The sequence below is a fragment of the Lactuca saligna genome, chromosome 3 (assembly GCF_052625555.1).
Source record: "Lactuca saligna cultivar CGN05327 chromosome 3, ASM5262555v1, whole genome shotgun sequence".
NCBI classification, from domain to species: Eukaryota; Viridiplantae; Streptophyta; class Magnoliopsida; order Asterales; family Asteraceae; genus Lactuca; species Lactuca saligna.
Window position 1 is genome coordinate 27,596,084 of NC_136419.1, and position 7,230 is coordinate 27,603,313.

The 7,230-nt window shown below is 33.8% G+C and overlaps 1 non-coding gene across 1 annotated transcript; it reads left to right on the top strand.

Moving 5' to 3' along the window:
- The first annotated feature begins 801 nt into the window (after positions 1-801).
- Positions 802-874, top strand: TRNAR-ACG (transfer RNA arginine (anticodon ACG)). Its single transcript has one exon. It is a non-coding gene; the product is annotated as a tRNA-Arg (tRNA).
- The last annotated feature ends 6,356 nt before the right edge of the window (positions 875-7,230 follow it).

A 7,230-nucleotide genomic window follows, 5' to 3' on the forward strand; every position in this document is an offset into this window, starting at 1 on the left:
GTGTAAATAATAAATTCTGCTATATGGGGTTGGTAAATTAGGAAGTTTGAAGGTGGTTAAGACTCCATGGTTGACAAAACATGAAAAAACACTTGCTAAATCATATCAATTTCATGTAAAATTTTGAGCACGAACATGAATTTCAATTTCGTCTCAACTTCATATCGTGGTGTGTATTTGTTTTGTGTCATGTCATCCATTGACAACTCTTATTCCTAGTAGGAAAATGAAGGACATTCTAGTGGGGTTAATTACATATATAACAAAGGAAAGAAGCACCATACTCATGTTCTTCATTATTAGTGCAACTTCTTCCATAAAATTATCTTTTCGAAGAAGAAGTTATAGTTAGCACCAAGTGAAGAAAAAAACCACTAAAAATCCTACAACAACATGCATCTAAACAAGATTATATGATCAAAATATAAAATACAACAAAATAAACATATATGCAGTGAGTGATTAAGAAACCTTCATATGGTTTTACAGGCAATCTTTATAGACAACCATTCATCTATGTATACAGTTCTCTTTTAGTCCAACATTCACTCATTTATGAAAAATGAGACACGAAAACCCTTGATTTACAGATAAAATTACTATATGTATTTTCTCTAATAACAATTATAATGTTGTGGCGTTTTATAAATAAAAAATAAATATAAATATATTATATAATTATATGAAATTAAAAGGCTATCATTCAGTTTTTGATCCACGCAAACTTTCTTTATAAGATATTTGATGATTCAGGCTGTATATTTAGTAAAGTAAATTAGATGCTCAACAATAAACAAAAATGATTCTGTGGCCCAATGGATAAGGCGCTGGTCTACGGAACCAGAGATTCTGGGTTCGATCCCCAGCAGAGTCGTTCTTTTTTTTTTTTTTTTTTTTCTTAACAAGACATGCCATCTTAATAATCAACTCTTCTTTTTAATATATATACCTTTGAATTTACCATTTTAATCTAACCATATAGAATTTTTTTTTTTTTTGAAAACCCGTCTACGAGGTTTATTTTTTTTTTCATAACCAACTCAAAATTTATTTTCCCATATTTACTTGGACTTCAGAAACCAAACCCAACAGTCCAACTTGCTTATCAACTTTTTTCTACCAAAAGTTTGATTAAACTCGAACAAAAAACTTGTATGGTTAAAGTTTCGACGAAACCAACAATGAACGATTTGATCACTAAAACAACAAGATTAAGGTCTCCTACATGTCTTATATCTAATTTTCATTATTTATTTCTCTTATTTCTCCTACATGTCTTATATCTAATTTTCATTATTTATTTCTCTTATACATTCATTTTGGTATGATGCTCGGCTCGAACATGTGTCATCTTCTTTCGTATTTCATAGTCCACCATTTTGGTATGACGACAGTATATTCACTTTAAGGATGAAGAAATTGTGTCGAAGGGTCGTTTCACTTATTACCACTGATAGGATTCTAGACTTGGTGAAAGATGAAAGATAAACCAACATGTTATACTAAACCGAACTTCATTAATGTTACAATATTTTAACCTTAATGAAAACAAAATAACTATGCGCCATGCTGGAACACGACAATGACACACACACGCTAATACACGTTTCATACGTACTTAAGCAAGATCCCGTTCATGTGCGAAGCAATTCTCCATCATTCTATTTCATACGTCTATTGGTGAAAGACAAATGTGATATTTTAATTATATGGAATTTAAGGACTCCACCAAATCAATAACCAAGGTAATCTAGATTCGTCTCAAGTTGTAAATGAGTAAATGTTGATTAGGGTGAGTATTTGAACCTGTGGATCAGATCGGACCTGGACCCTTTTTTGGATCCACAGGCCGGTTCTTGGTTCTATGAATTTATCAAAATCAGTCCGGTTTTTTTTTAGGTTCAGTCTGATAAAAACCGGTTTTGAACTTGATTATGTGAAAATTCTAGAACCTATGGGTTAAAAGCTCCATGGACTTCCATATACTCTTAGCCCATCCTAAATAAATCTTAGCCCAATCCATATATATATATATATATATATATATATATGTAATAGTCCATATTTAATTAACCTCTTTTGATCATTAAATTAATTCCAAAATCAATTCTTGATCAACACTAATTAAATAATATGATTTCATATTAATATATTATAACTTATACTATATTAATAGATCATAAACTTCTTATTCTCAAAAATATATCCATACAAATTGTTAGGCGAAGTGCAACCCAAATGGACCATGTAGGGTCGGGTCAAGTTTATGCCAAATATAGCTACGGGCTTAGACACCTTATCCAACAGTCTCCCACTTGGATAAGTCTGATAACTAAAATTACAAGTATAACTTCAGGAACCAGCCAGCAATCATAGCTCTTTAAAACTCTATTGAACTATGAAGCGTCATTTTAGATAAGTGATCATATAATCCTCTGTTCTCAAGATACCAGCCGGACAAATACATGGAACAATGTTGTACTTATTGTCCAGTAGTTTCTCGGTATCTGATTTGTTTGACATAGAACTAAATTGAACACATCAATTAGGTTCTTACTGGGCCCTACACATAATTCAAAACCAAATCACCGAGGGGCCCAGATATCACTTCTATTGCTAGAAGGAATAGATAAAGTTTGACTCATATGCTTGTACTAACTACTAGTTGAATTATGCACAAAAGCACGTTTTATGACATCAAGTTACTGATGCATTTTCGTACAATCAATGGATAACCAACTCATAGTCAACAACTCACATCTCTAGGTTTGAAGATATATGATATTACCGTCTCACGATCACTCGAGATAAATTCCATGAAGTGATACAAGTGAGCGTGGGTTTCATCCAATACTCAGACCTTATGAGCACTCATGAATGTTGTAGCAACCATTGCAATGTCTAATTCACCTTAGACAAATCTTACAAGCCAAATTTATGACAGTCTTAATTCAATACCTACTTCCAACGTATGACTGATTGTGGAGAGTTTTGAATAAAATAATTATTATGGAAGTCAAAACATGCAAAATTGAAACAATATCAAATGATTAACATAATATAGTAACACCTTCCTTATAAATAAACAACAACTTTTATTTAATCATCAAATGTCAATTACATTTTACAAGTTTCAGAAATAGCAATCTAATTATTAAACCTAATATCGCCGTCTCAGCCCGTCATCTAGCAGACTATGGATGACAACCATTGACTATTCTAGATGGTCTGTGGAACACTAGCAGACTCGCAACCTGTAGGTGTTGTGAACAATATGTTCACCTGGTGTACTCTAAAATCTTATTAACATGTATTACATGTGGATTCCCGTGAATAATATTGTTGATAAATGAGAGCTATGGACTTAGCATATGTTGGATGAACCCTGACAACTATGAATTTAGTGCCTGTTGTATAAAACCCTGGCGACGATGTACTTTGTGCCTATTCCTTAGGATGAATCCTTAGGAATGAGTGATAAATGATTCTTAGGGTAGATCATTAAGAAATAAAAAAGATAATGGGGATGTGTAATTAGGTTAATTGTATGATGATAAAACACAATAAATTTAATTATTGTGGGTTGAAAACCCTATGTACTTATCAGGTTTCCCAACCTGACCCACTCAAGCTATTTGTATCATAGTTGTTGATACAAAGCTACGTTACACTGAGAGATTAAAGGAGATGTAAATCACTAGTGTAAATGAATGTGAGTTTTGTTTATGCTTATGTTTATGTATTGACGATGACATCCCAAAGTTTTAAAATGAATAAAATACATTTTCTTAGAAATGATTTGATAACATATTTATCATGTTTTTCTGTGAACAAATTCCACAACGTATTTCTTTAAAAGATACTCTGATTTTTAAAAGCAAGCATAAACAAATCGGTCTTTTCGGGTCGTGAAATTGAGGATGTCACATACTCGGCCTGATAAATCCCTTGTCTAGCAGCTATTATAGATGCGTAGATAACTCCTGCATCTCGTAAGGAGCCAACCGATATGGTGCATTGGCTATCGGAGCCGCACCAGGGACTAGGTCAATCCTAAACTCAACCTGTCACTCCGGAGGTATCACAGGAAAATCCTCCGGGAATACATCTGGGTACTCTCGCACGACTGGTACATCATCCATTGTCGTCTTACCTTTATCACGGGTATCCATAACATAGGCAATATACCCTGCGCAATCCTACTAAAGGTAACGCCTCTCTCTCTCTCTCTCTCTCGCTAGTGAACATGTAGTCGATCCACGCTGTGGCCTCTCACCCTGATGTTGGATTAATGTCTAAGTCCATAACTATAATTGGTAAGACTTGACCCGACCCGGCATGGTCCATTTGGGTTGCATACCATCATGCACTTGGATAGAATATAATGAGAGAAATAAGACACTTATGGTTATTAATATATTATAAGTTCTAGTATATTAATAATAAGAATAATAAGATTATTTAATTAGTATTGATCAAGAATTAATCTAGGATTAATTAAGTGATCAAAAGAAGACTAATTAAATATATGGGTTGATTGTGTAAATCATCCATACTTATATAGTGGGCTAATGCTCCATGGATAATCAAGTTGGGCTAAAACCCATAGGATGGTCCATGGATGCTCCATGGTGTATTTGAACCCATGGATCCAAGGAAATGGAAAGCCATGACAATTAAGGATTTACCCTAATTGTAACACTATATAATGATATTATTCTTGACAAAAAATCGGCCACTAGAGAGTAACAAAGGGCTAGCCGATTTCATGAAGTGTAGGACTCTCTCAAGTTATTCTAAGAGTTTTGATGATTGTGATTCCATTTGAGGCTTCCACACTATTGGGGCTAGGCACTCAAGCTTCATGAAGACTTTCTACATCAAAGAGGTATGTATTCTATCTTGTTATATTCATGTTTTGTATGATAGAATAGGATAATACCTTGGATATTCTTATTTGCATGTATAATAGAGAAAACATAGATCCAAGGTATTTAGGGTTGCATGTACACTTAGGAGTGTTAGAATGCTCAAAACCCAACAGTGGTATCAGAGCCTAGGCTTGTTTTCTTGTTATACTTGCAATAGAAGCTGAAAAATCGAGTTTTGATGCTGTCAGCCCAGCAGACTCGCCGAGTCCATGAAGGGACTCGACGAGTCCAAGGCAAAATGCATCCAACTCGCCGAGTTTTGTTCATGCACTCGACGAGTTGGACCCCAGACAACATATTTTCGAGGTTTTTGGCTATAAATGGACTAGGAACATTACCCTAAGTTGTTTTTGAACTTATAAACTTGTTTTTTAATGTGGTAATGTTCATGCTAATCCATTTTCAAAGATAATTGTCAATAGATTCATGTTTTGTATTAGTTTAAGGTTTAGACTAATTACATGAAAAAGTTTGATATGAATTATCTTGTTCTTATGAGTTGCTTAGATTAATAGAAAAGTTAATTGAAATAGTTGTTTTCAATCCATTTTAATCTAAGAGTTGAGTATAAAATGTGTTTGTGTAACTTGTCCTCAAGTTACATGAAGAGTCACATTAAAGACTCATAAAACTCATAAAAGTTGGTAATGGTTACAAAATGAAGAGTCTTGTGTCATTCAATTTTTTTTTTATGACTCCATAACTTGTCCTCAAGTTATGGAAATTCAAGAGTCACTTCATTAATAAATAAATAAATAAAGTGTAACCTTAATTAATTCCATAAGTTATAAAAATAAAGAAAAGTTAATTCTTTTATTTGTTTAAAGTCTTCCATAAGTTATGGAACTTGAAGAGTTTTTGGATTAAAGCTACTTTAAACACATAAGTTATGGAATTAATTAGTTTTGAATAGTTTCAAAACTTGCCCTCAAGTTTTGGAATTTGAAAAGTTTTCACTTATGAATACTTTAATTCCAAGTTAGCCCTTAGAATTTTAAAAGAGTTAAAATTCAACACTTATACTATTTATAACATTAATGGTTAATTATTATATATATGTATAAGAACAAGTCGTTTTACCGTTAGTAGGCCTCATTCACGAAACCGGTCTATAAGGTGGGTATAAGGTTGTTGCCTATAAAATGGCGACTTAATGGGTGTCTACTCTCACCCACCGCTTGCTTGACTGGTGGAGGGTCGTTAGCCGAACGGGTTGGATAATGACTTTAAATTCTCCCTTCATTAAAAGTATTAATGATAAATACTAAAGTAACTAAAATCTTAATAATTCCCAATCTTAGTTACTTTAGGAAAAATGTGAATTTGGTGCTAGCCCATGGAATTCACACTTTGTACCTTACCAAGTCGTTGGTGGAGCGTGTGTGGTTAACCGGCACACTAACTTGGACTAGTAAGGACCACGAAGGGTGACTTAATGTTTTTCATAGATCAATGGAGTGTGTGTGGTTAACCGGCACATTGATTAGGTGATAATATTAAGGGTACCAAGTGAATTGGTATGGTTATTCACACCTTGTTTTGTGATCCTCGGCATCCCAGTCACAAAATTTGAGAGGGCACACTTGAGATTGAAACATGCCATTGAAAAGTTCAATGAATCTCAAAAAGATCTAGGAATTTCAAATCCAATTAAAACCTAATAAATTATTTCGTTTTTCATGGTGGAAATTGGTGAATCGTCATTCGCCTACCTTCAAATATTTTATAGCTTGGATTACGGCATCCCTCTTCCAAATTATAAAATATTGTGTTGGGTCCTAGCCTTAATATTTCATATTGGGTGTCATATTAAGGACTTTAAATCAACTATCTTGAATATCTCCCAAAATATGTCTGGTTTAAACATTTATGATCTTCCCAAATCTCTTGAAGATGATGTTCCTCAACATCATGCTTCACTTCCTCTATCTCCTCCAATTATTCTCCCTCACCCACAAGTTCTTGAAAAGTTTAAAGTCACTCGAGCCCTATTGGCAAGTTAAGGTCTTGGTGTGGTCACATCTTGGAGATGTAGTCACATATTGACAAGACGGGAGAGTTGGGTGTCAAAGTCTCGTGAAAGTTGGATGTTCAATCACTTTCTTAGTAACATAGCGGGTCACTTTGGGACTACTATGAGACAGACTATGACACGAGCCTTAATGATCTTATCTATTTGCTTTGTGCTGTGGAATCAGCAATGATTTGGAACACTAGTAAAGCAAATTTTGTTAGAAGATCAACTTCCCAAACCTTAAATGGACATTGGCAATGGTAGCATTGGATATCTAGAAAAACA